The 15,736-nt window shown below is 37.1% G+C and overlaps 1 long non-coding RNA gene across 1 annotated transcript; it reads left to right on the forward strand.

The window, feature by feature from the left end:
- Positions 1-3,304: 3,304 nt before the first annotated feature.
- Positions 3,305-13,979, forward strand: LOC128020045 (uncharacterized). The gene is made up of 6 exons (XR_008185276.1): positions 3,305-3,384; positions 3,501-3,613; positions 5,161-5,263; positions 5,338-5,447; positions 12,446-12,660; positions 13,780-13,979. It is a non-coding gene; the product is annotated as an uncharacterized LOC128020045 (long non-coding RNA).
- Positions 13,980-15,736: the final 1,757 nt, after the last annotated feature.

Consider the following 15,736-nt stretch of genomic DNA (forward strand, 5'->3'; position numbering starts at 1 on the left):
TGCCACGTAGCAATAAAAAAATATACGAAAAACCTTGATTATTCTGGTTAGTCACATTGTACTGCTATTATTTTGAACAATACTGTATGTATTCAGTGTTCTGCTTGGAACTGATCTAAACTTTTTCCTCATAAAATGTGAAGCAACATATCACAAAAACTGATTGTTATCCATACATAACTACTAAAATAAAGCAGGTGCAGAACAGTTGAAGTTTATTTCATGTAAATCTCCCTGAACGTTCACAAATATATAACTGTTCCAAAAAGGCGAATACACAGTCACATATATTCACTGGGTAAAGTTTCTCCTTGAAATGCATTCTAAATCACTCTTATGGTGTTTTATGCTCTTGCGATACACCTATTTTTATTTCAGAGGGTTTCAGATGACAGATAATCACAGTGAAATGTCTCACCAAATTCAGGTAGTGCAACAACCTCACGCTGCAGGCACAAGATGTACTGTATAAAACAGGATTTATAAGGAAATTCTTAAATGATTCAGATGAAATAAACTAGTTATGGTCTGATCGGTTTCCTCAAATGGTTTTCTATAGGCAAAATGTTTTTGTTGTTCATCTCCCTTTGGTGTAACTGTGTGATGTTCACACATCATTTTAAACCTAGACTATAACACAGGAATTCAGAAGCTTAGTTTTATGTTTTTATGTAATATCTGAGAGAGCACAGGAGGAAATGAAAAAAGGCATGCCGATGATGATGTTTATTATTCATGCCCACTCTTAGCGTGAAAATCAAATTACTTGTCAGGGCCAATGACAATGCTCAGACAGCACTGTGTTCTAATAGAGTCTCTGGCAGAGATGGGACCAAGTCACACATGTGCAAGTCTCAAGTAAGTCTCAAGTCTTAACCTTCAAGTCTCAAGTAAGTCCCAAGTATTTTTTTCTTGGGCAAGTCAAGTCAAGTCAAGTCACAAGCTATGTCAAGTCAAGTCCAAGTCAAGTCACCTTAATATTGTTATTTTACCTGCAGAATCTGATCTTAATAAAGTTAAAAGACAAGATATAAGTAACTGTCAGTAAATTAAAATAATTTAAATGTAAATACTCATGTTCAGTAAAATACATCATGGAATCAAACAAAATTGTAAGTTCCTAAAATTATTTATTTTTCACTTCTGCCAACAGTGTTTGAAATGTTTTACATTTTCAACATTGAGTCCATAAAACTAAACATCCAACAGACTCCTCTCTGAACACCTCTCTCTCTCTCTCTCTCTCTCTCTCTCTCTCTCTCAAACACAGTTTACATACAACATTAAACTGTTACATTTCTCCTCTCTCTCTCTCTCTCTCTCTCTCTCACACACTCTCTCTCTCTCAGAGTATAGAATATAAATATGACGTATTTTCAGTTGTTTCATACTTTTTTGTTATGTACAGTACAGACCAAAAGTTTGGACACCTTCTCATTCAAAGAGTTTTCTTTATTTTCATGACTATGAAAATTGTAGATTCACACTGAAGGCATCAAAACTATGAATTAACACATGTGGAATTATATATGGAATTATATACATAACAAACAAGTGTGAAACAACCCGAAAATATGTAATATTCTTGGTTCTTCAAAGTAGCCACTTTTTGTTTTGATTACTGCTTTGCACACTCTTGGCATTCTCTTGATGAGCTTCAAGAGGTAGTCACCTGAAATGGTCTTCCAACAGTCTTGAAGGAGTTCCCTGAGAGATGTTTAGCACTTGTTGGCCCTTTTGTCTTCTGTCTGCGGTCCAGCTCACCCCTAAACCATCTCGACTGGGTTCAGGTCCGGTGACTGTGGAGGCCAGGTCATCTGGTGCAGCACCCCATCACTCTCTTTCTTGGTCAAATAGCCCTTGATGCCTTCAGTGTGACTCTACAATAGTCAATAGTCATGAAAATAAAGAAAACTCTTTGAATGAGACGGTGTGTCCAAACTTTTGGTCTGTACTGTACATAACAAAAAAGTATGAAACAACTGAAAATACGTCATATTTATATTCTGTACTGTGTGTATATATATATATATATATATATATATATGTATGTAATATGCACTTGTCATGACTGGGTAATCGCGGCAGCTACATTTGTTTTTCTGATCAATTGTTTTGCTCTATGAGAAAGACAAGGTAACAAAATATTCGGGGCTTATGCCCCCTTAGCCCAGCCCTAGCGCCGCCCCTGGAATGCGTTTTTTTGACGGCCTGCTAGCGGATCATTAGGGGCTGTTCACATCACGTATTTTGTGCGCGCAAGTTCGTTATTTCCAATGTAGGCGCGCGGTATGCGCGCTTATAATGGAAGCAACGCGCTCAACATCTAAACTTTTCAGAATGCCGCAAGCGCACCGCAGGTCATGTGACAATAACTAACCAATCAGCTTCATCCTTTCTCGTATCAACGTTGAAAGCTCAGCTAAGATGAAGGAACAGCTGTTCATAGCTGTATATGGATTGCCATTTTAAAATGAATTTAGTGGCAGAGCTACTGCGAGCGATTTTTAGTGCTGCAAATCCATTTATCCTTTGCTGAAATTTCCGCGTTTTCATTGAGAGAGAGCGTGTCATGGATGCTTAGCAACGACAGACGCCCCGGGAGCACTTCTGCCCGAGCGCTTTGGAAAGACGGAGAAAGCGGCGCGACTAGCGTTTTCCACGCGTTTTTAGGCGCGAACTATTGAAGACAAAAGCGATGACCCTCGGTACCTCTCAGGCTGACATGTTGATGTGCTGGGATATCTGATTTAAGTGGGCGTGGTGTGTGTAAGGTAGAGAGGGCATGACTGATGATAGTGTCCTGATCCAGTCACGACGCTATTCTCTGCCTGCGCTCCAGCTGAGTAATCAACTTTATTTTAAAAAATAATTTATATATTTTATATTCAAACTGAAAACATGATGTAATTAACACTCAAGTCATTCAAGTCATCGTGTCTCAAGTCAAGTCAAGTCCCGAGTCTTTGACTTCCAAGTCCGAGTCAAGTCTCAAGTCCTAAAAATAGCGACTCGAGTCGACTCGAGTCCAAGTCACCAAGTCACAAGTCCCCATGTCTGGTCTCTGGTATGAATGAGAGCATGAAATTCCCATTTGAAACAAACCCTCCCGGTTTCTGTAGATGCTACCTGCCTGATGGCTGTACCTGGGGACTGCAGATCTGACATGCTTTTTAAAGCCTGATTATCAGTCCATGAATCTGCGCTATTGATCTTGGAGTGCTTAGACCTTTTGGCTTTAAATATTTATTTTTTTTTCAGGATTATCATTTTTCTTTTTGTTTTCTAAGCTTTTGTTTTTTCGTTTTATTTTTTTGCTCCAGAATTCATTCAGGCTTAACTTCCTGTCTACTGCTCATCGGCTTCATGAAGAGGGCTTTCAAAGTGAGTTTAAGTTAAACCAACAAAACAGCCGCAGACAACACTCAGTAGTAGTTTTTTCTTAGCTGAATTCCATCTTGCATGGATAAAGAACAAATCTGTTTCTGTTCTGTCTTTAGGTCTGCGCCACAGAGAGTACATCAGCTTGGCTCAATGCTAATGATGTTCCAACCATCCCTGTTGCTTGGTCGAGTCAGGAAACCAAAAATACAACTTTACCCAGCATCAGCAGGTGTGTACTTTGACTTTCTGTGTAATCTTTTAACACATTTATTACTGCTCTCAATTTATATATTAATATTATTTGACAGAGTTACCTGTCCCTGTTGGTTAGCGCAGCACTCTCACACATACACGCAAGACGATACACAGTACACAGCACGCAAACATATCCACTCCATTTCCATCCCCGTCAGAATCGATGCTGCTCATAACAACACGCATACATACATACATACCTGAGTTGTTGATAATTACATTTTTTGGACAAACCCGGTTTCGCCTGACAGCGGGCCTGCGAAGACCCGTTGTCTCTCATATTAAATTAAACAAACAATTTATTTTAATTGTTATATAAATAAAATTGAGATTTAAAAAAAATATATATAATTTATTGTTAGTGTAAAAAATTTATATTGGGAAATGGTATTACAATTTATACTTTAATATATTTTTTAAATGGTATTTTTTTTCAACAGCCATTACTTCACTGTCACATGATTCTTTGGAAATCATGCTAATATGCCGAATTGGTGCTGAAGAAATACTTCTAATTATTATAATGTTGAAAACATTGTGGGTCCTTAATATTTTTGTGGAAACAGATACATTTTTAAGGACTATTTGATGAATCTAATGTTAAGAAGGACATCATTTACTTAAAATAGAAATCTTTTGAAATAATATAAATTTCTTTGCTGTCACTTTTAAACATTTAATGTGTCCTTAATTCACTTTTTAAAGGGTTCCAAACATTAGAATAGCATTCATTTGATTCAATTGTATAAAAGCCACTGTCATGCTACAAAAAATGAATAGCATCGCTACTGAGCGTTACAGTAGTACTCCATAGTCCTACACATTGGTATTATTTAGTATTACTTTCATGCCCTGATTGTTGGCTTTGTTTACCAAATAAAACATTCAGCTGTGATAGTCACCGATCAGCTGTCATGAGAGCCCAGAAGTCAAGCCTGTCAACAGAAGATCCAGTCACCTTTGAGGCATTCAAGCTTCTTTGTGTCACTTATGTTAGCATTCTGCTTTGGTGCATGGCTCTGTGGTAGCAAAATGCTTTCACTGAAAGCGTACTCTAGAAACTGCATGCTGAGATACTTCAAGTATTTCTGCCATCGTCGAACCTCAAGGCTTGCAGTCAAATTACACTATTTTGCTGTAATAAGAGATGTTTACTAAAGTGAGAGCACAGATTCAGTTGATTGCAATTATAACTAATCAAAGGGCGCTTTTAACACAGCTTCACATACATTATTTGAGACTGGTGTTTACAGTTTAAAGTTTGGTGTCTGGTTTGAGTAGATGATTAACATTTTTGATACTTTTATAAAGGCGTATACTCTAAATAATTTATAGCATTTTTGAAAAATGTTTAAAAAACATGCACACTCACAAGAGAATCTACTTATTGCAGTAAACTAATAAAATCTGGTTTATTTTTATATTGGAAGGGTTGCCTCATGGGGAGCAAAAACTTTGTGTACTGTTTGAAATGTGTTAAAGGTTTTTAACGGATCACTTTTTGCATTATGGTCTGAATAGACCTAGTGGTCAACTTACCCAATAACACCAAGTTCTTCAAGGACAACTTCCAGATCCGCAGAAGGGCGGTGGATTATGGAGTACCACTTACACAAACTTCCAGGTCAGCCTTCTCGTTTAATTGTATTATTATTCATTTTTGTTCTAGTATTAAACACCTGTTTCCCTTTTCTGCAGGTAGTAAAGCTGTTTGCAGAAGCCATTAGATATTCCAGTGATTTAAACGCCACCAGCCTGTTCCACCACCAACAAAGTGATCCCAGACTGTCGGAGAGCTCTGCTGCAAGGTTAACTTCTAATCTCTAAAACAGAGGACTCAGCTATCCATCTCAGTTATCTGTCGGGGCCAGTTAAAGTTACAATTATTTTCACAATTATAAATCTGACTAGACAGGGCTCAAGGCATAGCTAAGGCAACACTAAGCAAGATAACTGATGATTATTTTAGCTTTATACCAACGCATGGTAACATTGTGTTTATTATAAGCTCTATTTGAGTTATAGTTGTGGTATGTATTCATATAATATTTCTAAATTTTTTACAATTTAATTCATTTTACATTATATCCATGACAGCTGTAAATTTATTTTAACACTAAACTAAACAATACTGATCTATTTTTATTGTTGAGCCCTGCAACAGTTATCGGCACAGTTGCAGGATTGGAGGATCTGTCTTGACTTTTCTCAAAGAACATTAACAAATATCACAAGTTATTTTATGCTAGAGCAGATCTTCAAGAACAGGTCATTTATAATTAACATGTTTAGTGAGATGGAGTTTCTATTAAAAGACCCAAAATATTTATGCACCATTTCATAGCCTTTTATTTCATGCTTTAATTTGAAATGCTTCGTCTGACTGGAAAAACACAAACAGAAGATATCTGGTTCATATCACCAGGATAAATTAATAGATTTTAAAGTAGTACACTTATAGCAGCTTCTTAATTGGTGCAATGTTATTTATCCATTTACTCTAACCTCAAACTGTCATTCATGAGTGAAACATTTTAAGCTTCTTGGGAGATTCCTCATTTAGCTTTATTAGCCTGCCAGTAATATACATATCAACCACCTATTAGCAATACTCTCACAAACATTATGTTTATCACTTTAACATCAGTTAAACACTGTGCTAATTGGAAAAAGCTAATATTATGACCAAACAGCCCACTAGAGTGTTGCACATTATCTACTGGTCTAGATATTTATGCCATAATTAAATCCCAACTCATTTGTGTTTGTGTGGGAGAGCTAAGTACGCTACATGTCACATCTCATAACAAAAAGATTGCAGAAAGGGAGAAACTAAACCGAAAGGGGGGGAAAATATCAGTAGAGTGTGAGAAGTCCTTTCATTGTACTATAGACAAATAGAAACTGCAGTAATCTGTATTTGTAGAATGTTTGCATACCTCACACATTCACTTAAAGGGACCTCGCCTCAAAAAGAAAACTGTCAAGATTTCACCTTTTGTTTTTCACAGGAAAAAAAAAACATCTAACGGTGATAGTGAATTCCTTATTCTTTAAATGCAAATTCCTATGGTATAAGGGTTTCAGTTTTAGCAGTTTCAGATCGAATCTTTGAGTTCATTAGATAAGTGGGAATCACTGAACTGGCACACAGGCATTTGAAACGGCAGCAGGCAGATGGCACCTTATGCCAGCCAGATGAGAGGGCATCCATGTGGCAGTGATAGAGTTCATATTTAAGCCATTTTGTTATTGCTAATGGCCGTTCATTTACAGAAGGGCATGTTAAGGCATTATTCTGAATGTGCCCATTTTGACCCTGAAGCTATTTTGCAGCTGATGGATCAAAACAGCTCCATGCAGAACGTCTGCTCAAATGGATAACAAATGGATGAAAACCTGGAGTTATTTTTCTGTGTTGTAGAATAGATTTATGAAACAAACAGCCTAATGCAGGTTATGTGCAGTCTAAACACACAGCAGTGCCAACAGGTGTTATGTGTTTGTTCATTATCAGACCTGTATGGAATTTCTCTCTCTAGCTCTCTCCTCATTTTCTGTACTGATTTTGTGGGAAAATCTGTAGAATTGTAATGTGGTGTGTAGTTATTCATGACAAAATTAAATAAACTTTTAATGTGAATAATCCCTTTATGTAAAAAAAAAAACAGGGGTGGTGTTGGCACAGTGGATAAGTCACATGCCTTTGGTGTGAGAGACCTGGGTTCGAATCCACTGACATCAATGTGTCCCTGAGTGAGACACTTAACCCCTAGTTGCTCCAGAGGCGTGCGACCTCTGACATATATAGCAGTTGTAAGTCGCTTTGGATAAAAGCGTCAGCTAAATGTAAATGAGAACATTTAGTGAGGGAGCAGGCAGTGCATTTCCTGTTCAATCATTAGTGCAGGTTTAGACTTGCTCAAGATCTGCTTCAGGCTTTTTTTCTTATGCGCTCTGGCTTAGAGAAGAGAGCAGCCACACACCAACCGAAGAATCAAATGATCCAAAAATGCAAAGTGCTCAGTTTACCTTGTAAAGGGTTTGAAGGGGATTTGCGGCGTTCTTTAAGCAAATGGAGGTTAATTTGTTTTAGTCAGGGGCTCTGATTAAGTTCTTTACAGACGCAGGACAGCACCGATAGCATCCTTTTTCACAGAACTGTCTACATCTATTAAGACTAGGGATGGAACAATGCATCTGGTCGTTAAGAGCCCATGAGGAATAGTCTATTAAAAAAAAAAGTTGAACTAAAACTCTCTCAGCCTGCATCTAACAGGCCTATCCAATTTCAGTACATCCTAAAGAAAACTATGGCAAGAGCCCACGAGAGGATAATATGCTAATAACCATCTCTCACGTTGCCAGACTCGGGGCGAAGCTATTACTTATATTAGTTTAAAAAATATGCTATAGTCCAGCTGTGTAAAACCCTAAATACTGTGTACTTATCTTTTCTGGTGAATAAGGAGAACCAGAGGCCATATGTGACAAATAAGTCGTGGTTTTGCTCACATAAATGTTATATCGCCTCTGGCTGTTTTTCAGCAGCTTAACCGTCGCAGAATGGGTGTATGGAGTAATGACTTGTGCACTCTGAGGGGCACTTGGTACATCGTTGCTGACAACAGTGTCAAAATGGATCCTTAACCCTCTTCATATTATTACCACTCGAAAATGAAAAGCGATAGAGGGAGAACAGAGGAGAGAAAAGCTGCCGAGCATAATTACCACAACACATTACAGAGCGCGTGATATTTTCCCCACTATGTGAAACCTCTCTGAGGATTCCGACATTCCTTGATATTCCGTTTGCGGTGAGAACTTTTAATTATACATGAATGAGCTTTAGTGCTGCCTCTTGGTGAGGACCTTTGAGATTAGAGCGCTGTATGCCAAGCTTCCAGGGGTCATGATCAGCTAGTCACACAAGGCTGAGCGTTTGATTGAATTTAGCTGGGAAAATGAAATGTTAAAATTTGATACAGTAGAAATTACTCTATAAGAATCTTAAACAAGGCCATCAGGAGAGTGGAGTTGTTCCTAAGCCTCTGAGGGTCGGCACTGTATTATATTATAAAAAGTAGAGTAACATTGATTAGAATATTAGATTGATGTCGATCCCACTGTACTGTTGTACATGTAACTTAAAAGCTCTGTAATGAGATAGAGAGTGCATTTCTTCTTACCCGTAGATCTCTGGCTTCAGAGGGAATGAAAGACATCATGTACAGTTGTGGCCAAAAGTTTTGAGAATTACATAAATATTAGTTCTCAAAAAATGTGCTGCTAAACTGCTTTTAGATCTTTGTTTCAGTTGTTTCTGTGATGTACTGAAATTACAAGCACTTCATACGTTTCAAAGGCTTTTATCGACAATTACATGACATTTATGCAAAGAGTCAGTATTTGCAGTGTTGGCCCTTCTTTTTCAGGACCTCTGCAAGTGGGCATGCTCTCTATCAACTTCTGGGCCAAATCCTGACTGATAGCAACCCATTCTTTCATAATCACATTTGGAGTTTGTCAGAATTAGTGGGTTTTTGTTTGTCCACCCGCCTCTTGAGGATTGACCACAAGTTCTCAATGGGATTAAGATCTGGGGAGTTTCCAGGCCATGGACTCAAAATTTCAACATTCTGGTCCCCGAGCCACTTAGTTATCACTTTTGCCTTACGGCACGGTGCTCCATCGTGCTGGAAAATGCATTGTTCTTCACCAAACTGTTGAGGGTGTTTTGGTACCATTCTTTATTCATGGCTGTGTTTTTGGGCAGAATTGTGAGTGAGCCCACTCCCTTGGATGAGAAGAAACCCCACACATGAATGGTGTCATGATGCTTTACTGTTGGCATGACACAGGACTGATGGTAGCGCTCACCTTTTCTTCTCCGGACAAGCCTTTTAACAGATGCCCCAAACAATCGGAAAGGGGCTTCATTGGAGAATATGACTTTGCCCCAGTCCTCAGCAGTCCATTCACTATACTTTCTGCAGAAGATCAATCTGTCCCTGATGTTTTTTTTTTTTTGAGAGAAGTGGCTTCTTTGCTGCCCTTCTTGACACCAGGCCATCTTCCAAAAAGTCTTGGCCTCACTGTGCGTGCAGATGTGCTCACACCTGCCTGCTGCCATTACTGAGCAAGCTCTGCACTGGTGGCACTCCGATCCCGTAGCTGAATCCTCTTTAGGAGACGATCCTGGCGCTTGCTGGACTTTCTTGGGCGCCCTGAAGCCTTCTTTACAAGAATTTAACCTCTTTCCTTGAAGTTCTTGATGATCATATAAATTGTTGATTTAGGTGCAATCTTAGTAGCCACAATATCCTTGCCTGTGAAGCCACTTTTATGCAATGCAATGATGGCTGCACGCGTTTCTTTGCAGGTCACCATGGTTAACAATGGAAGAACAATGATTTCAAGCATCACCCTCCTTTTAACATGTGAAGTCTGCCATTCTAACCCAATCAGCCTGACATAATGATCTCCAGCCTTGTGCTCGTCAACATTCTGACCTGAGTTAACAAGACGATTACTGAAATGATCTCAGCAGGTCCTTTAATTACAGCAATGAAATGCAGTGAAAAGGTTTTTTTGGGATTAAGTTAATTTTCATGGCAAAGAAGGACTATGCAATTCATCTGATCACTCTTCATAACATTCTGGAGTATATGCAAATCGCTATTATAAAAACTTAAGCAGCAACTTTTCCAGTTTCCAATATTTATGTAATTCTCAAAATTTTTGGCCACGACTGTAAATTGTGTTAGTATGACTATCAGCACAGCCCCAAGATTTTGCTCTGAGAAGGCAGAGATTAATAAGAGACTTGTTCTATGTCTGTGAGTGATTAAATGTGGTCCAATTGCACATTGAAATGTAGAATTTGCCTCAGGATAGAGATTGCACTTCCATTCATCTGTATATGCCAGAGCCAAAGAATACATATTTAATCTATATTTGATATTCTTTGCACTCTGCAGTTTAGGTAATTTGGATCATACATAACTAACTGTAATATTTCCATTTAATCTGTGAAGTCATGTCACTTGAAGTTCATAAATTTATTTAATAAATTCAGTCATTTTTTTTTCTTTTCAGTGTCTTGAAAGGCTATTACATTTAAATATCATATTTATATATCACACACAAATATATATATATATATATATATATATATATATATATATATATATATATATATATATATATATATATATATATACTTATTTATAAAAATATCAGAACTCCTGATTAAAATGCATTGATTAAATGCAAATCCCCTTTTTACAAGATTTGGCACTTTAAGCAAATTTGAATCAAGTCTTATTCCATTAAAAACTGCTTATGTCACATTCAGTAAAAAAATAAATAAAAACCCTACATAGGACAGGGATGTGAACCTGGCTCTCTTTGAACACTTTTAAACATCAACTGTACCACAAAGACAATTTATGGGACTGTAAAGTTCCCACAAAAAGCTATTGTCAAATGAAAAATAATGTATTGTAATTAAGAATAAGTTGACATGAAATACCTTTAATTTGGAGAGTAGTCATTACTAAAATATAATAAAACTATAATAAACAATGTAAAAAAAGTGTGATATCCACTTTTGGTCATACCCCACAGTGTACTCCCCTCAATGTAAAATTCTTACTATAGGAACTTGAGGTCAAAGGGGTCCTGCTCTGATGCCACTAGATTTTCTGAGGTTGAAATCAGCCTGAAATCAGTGGTTCAGCCCTGCTTGAGAATGTCAGCAGGAAAAAAGAAACCTAGATTACTGTAATTGCTTTTTGTTCAAAAACCAAAGTATAAAAAAAGTTGCGCACAACCCACAAAGCAAAGCTTTCTCTCAAAATCCCGTAAGGCTGTATATACTAAAGCACTAACTAACTTTACTAAAATGAAACACTATATGGTAGCATTCAACTTCCATCCTAATATTACTCCAATGTTCACTAATACAGGTGCGTTATGATCTAGAAGTTTTTCCAATGTATCGTATTTTTCGGACTATAAGTCGCACCTCATTATAAGTCGCATCAGTCCAAAAACACGTCATGATGAGGAAAAAAACGTATACGTCGCTCTGGACTTTAAGTCGCATTTATTTAGAACTAAGAACCAAGAGAAAACATTACCGTCTACAGCCACAAGAGGGCGATTTATATTTTCAGTAGTAGACAACAGGAGCAGTGAGTAGCATAGAGTGCCCTCTGGCGGCTGTAGACGGTAATGATTTCTCTTGGTTGATGTCAAATTAATTTTGATAAATAACTCGCACCTGATTATAAGTCGCAGGACCAGCCAAACTATGAAAAAAAGTGTGACTTATAGTCCAGAAAATACGGTAAGCAAGACCACATGGACAACGAATAAGGTAAATCACATGTGTAGATCAGTATGTTACGACCAGTGTGTGTGGTTGGCTAAAAGATTTACATTTATATGTAAAAGTACACTGGTCACAATTGCCGCATCTATAATAACCAGGAGGAGGAGTAAGAGTGACAGGTTTAACTACACTAGACGGGAACTCCGATCTCACAAGCATGTCAGACAGGTTACTTTGACGTTTAAAACCAAACGGAGGGCCATCCTTGAAAATATGAGACAATTTGGAGTAGCTGGAAATAATATGCCAGTATTTTTTTTTTTGTCATTTAATCTTCCTTTAGTATGGATGAGTGAAGCTCATGATGCTACTCTTGCTGCCTCACCACAGGCGGGAACAAATTGAGCTAAAGCTCATTAAGGAAAGTATCATGACGACGGTGATCTAACCTTCAGCCATCTCTCAAAGGATCTTCAGAGGAGGCCGGCAGCTGCAGTTGTCTCTGTCCCTGTGCTGATCGAGTGTGCATACTCAGCCATACTGAATAATGCACGGCACCTTCCTGGGCTGAAGGAGGTCTGCTGTGTGCAGAAGAAAGAAGAATACTGATTGCTAATTGACGTTGGTTCCTCATGCTATGATAATGAATTATCCAGGAGGCAAAATGATTGACGTCCTATGAGGTGAGTGCTGGTATCTTTAACAGACAAATGATGGGTGTTTTTAAGTGACATCGGAAATATTTGCCCATTATGTTTCTGGTTCTCGATTAGAAGAGATGTCAGGAAAGAGAGATTTAAAATTTATTTAGGGAAATCCTCGATGTTCAACTCATGGCATTAACATCATGGTTGTCACTACACTAGAACTCCAGGCTATTAATATGCTTGGGCAAAATGTCTAATAGATTAATTTTGTTCCTTTTTCTACACCTTTTGATGTTTAAATGTATATTCATTCTTCTGTAGAACATTGAACAGTAACCACAAAGGTTTTACAAAAAATATAACAGATTTACTTAGAAAAGGAAGGTCAAAATCACTTCTCACATCACAAATGCATTTAAATTTACATTAAACACACAAAAGCCCAAGAAAATAAAATAGCCGGCAAAAACCCTAGCTTAATGTAAAATACCCTCCCTTTCTTTAATGATGCAGGCCTGAATGTAGCTCGGGTATGTTGTAGCCTTAAACCCAATGTTTAGGGAAGGTCGTTGATCACTAATGTCTTGTTTAAAAGTTTGTGTTGAACATTTTCAGGTGCATTACATGCATTACAGTTTGTCCGGAGGAAAAAGTCTCTCAAGTCCCTCACTTCCTTCTCACCCATGACCCATGTGATTGGCTCATAAACAAAACTTTCAGAAAAAAAATAAATAAATAAATTCACAAAACATTTGTGAAACTCTTACTATGTTAACAGGCATATTTTAAGCATTTTCACATATATTATTACCCAACATATATTTAACATTTTAAATGCTGTATACAGTAAATGAACATTACACTAGGCATTTCTCTCATTGAGCAAAATCTAAATTTCTTTGCTAGTCAACTTTTTTAACCTTAAACTATTTATTAAACGGTGAAATTATTTATTCAAACTAGTACATCTTATACTAAAGAACACATTTCAACTGGGTTACACCATAATGTAAAATGTGGGGGGAAAGTAATAATAAAGCACAAGGTGTTTCCAAACTTTTAACTGGTGAAACTTGTCCAAAAGGTGGTCAGTAATGGGACAATGCAAAATGAGAGTGAATTTTGTAAATGTAACTTTATCTTTGGTTTATATAGGAGCCACTGCCATACTTGGAACAAAACTGGCCACTGCCATGCAAGCAGTTCCTCTTCTGCATCGCATACATCATGATCTGGCCAGATTTGAATCCAACAGAGGACAGACGGAAGGGAAATTCCTTTTCAACTCTGCTGCAGATTTCTATCCTTTTTAATAGGACAATTAGGACTACCCGTTCCTGTAAAACACGTTGGTACATGGTAAGATATCCTTTAACAATTATAACATTTTTATTTCATTTACTGGATCTAATTAAACCTTTCTAATTTCAGATTATGTGGTTATAGCACTACAATACTGTACATTCCTCTACACAATGCTAATAAAATTCTAACCATGTAATCAGATCAATTGATCAGTTTTAAACCATAGGTAAAAATTGATAGCCTGAATACACTGTAAGTCGCTTTGGATAAAAGCGTCTGCTAAATGCATAAATTTAATTTAATTTAATTTAAACCACTGATCTAATGTGCATAAAGTATATTCTCACCTGGTATACTGTAGAAATGCTAAATGATGATCATTTTGTTTTATTCCCATTCAAAAAATGAATAACAGATGAATAACAGGTTGTTTATAATGTGTCTTCAATATGAGCAATCAGTTTAGAAAGTGAACGTCGAGCACATATTTTATCCTGTGCATTATTACCCATAATAGGTGCAGATGTAGAAACAGAAACAGACCAACAAACCAGAAACAGCTGTATACCAGCATGCTTAAATCACTGCAGGAGCCAATGTGTTGCACACAAAGACAAGCCATTTATGTCTGTTATTGTAAACTGATGCTGCCCACGGCTTGGTTTCATACTTGTTGGCTTTTTAATTCACTTTCTTATTTTCTATGTGCTGTTATCTGAATGTACTGTTCAAAATTACTGTCCTTAATACCCTATTTAGACAAACCTTGTCTCAGAAAACCAGAAACATAATTTTTGCCACTTCATGTGGAATAAATTTTTTCTGTTAAGTTAACCTCCAAACCAAATTAGAAAAAAATGTTTTTTCTAAAATGTTTATATTCCGGGGTAGATTGCCGGCAAGAGCCATTTTAGGATATTTTCAGATTTGGTCTTAATGACTTAGGAGTCCTCTTCACGATTTCTTATTTTTCACAGATTTAGGAGCAAATTTTAACACTGAAATGCTTTGTGAAATACTCTTAGAGCAAAGATTTAGGAGTCCTAAATTTAGGACTGACACGCCCAATATTTTTAAGATTTTCTCCTAAATCAACAAGTTAGGAGCAACTTTTAGCCTTAAGATGTTTTGTGAATACGGGCCCTGAACTACAGCATTCTTAAGAGCCGTTTTCCCAGTAAAGTTAGGTGTGAAAGCCCCCTGCCTTCAGACATACACTTTTGTGCTGTTTCCGGGTAATTCTTTCACTGTTAAAACATTAGGAATCTTTCATTGTAAAAACACATACTGGTTGCTTTAAGAAAGCTCCTTGTGAAGGCAACAGAAAATGCTGGATTTTGAAATGGTGCTAAAATTTATATAGCTGCAACTTACTTTGAGTGTAGAAATTTGTCAAGTACAGTCACCTTTATTCACATAGCACCCAAGAGCATCATGTACTGTGTATAAGAGTAACAGTCCTGGTACTGAGCCCTGCAGTACTCCATACACTTAAATTATACGACACAATTTGAATTTACTTCTACAAATTGATAAGATTTAAGACATGGTCTAATAGTGCAAATATATCTATGACTGGTCTATTTAGGGTCTCTCTAAAGGTGTATCCTTTCAATTCTCGCTCCAATCTGTTCATCATGCAAAAGTTTAACATGAACATGTAATTCTCCTCATTTCTCCATTACGTAAGAATGTATTTGATGCCTTACATTGCTTGTGTTCTTGTTTTCTACAAACTCCAGCATACATACAGTAATGCCTTAATTTGCATGTTTTCATTTTGCAAGACAATTTGAGAGAGAGGGAA

The sequence above is a fragment of the Carassius gibelio genome, chromosome A9 (genome assembly GCF_023724105.1).
Source record: "Carassius gibelio isolate Cgi1373 ecotype wild population from Czech Republic chromosome A9, carGib1.2-hapl.c, whole genome shotgun sequence".
NCBI lineage: Eukaryota > Metazoa > Chordata > Actinopteri > Cypriniformes > Cyprinidae > Carassius > Carassius gibelio.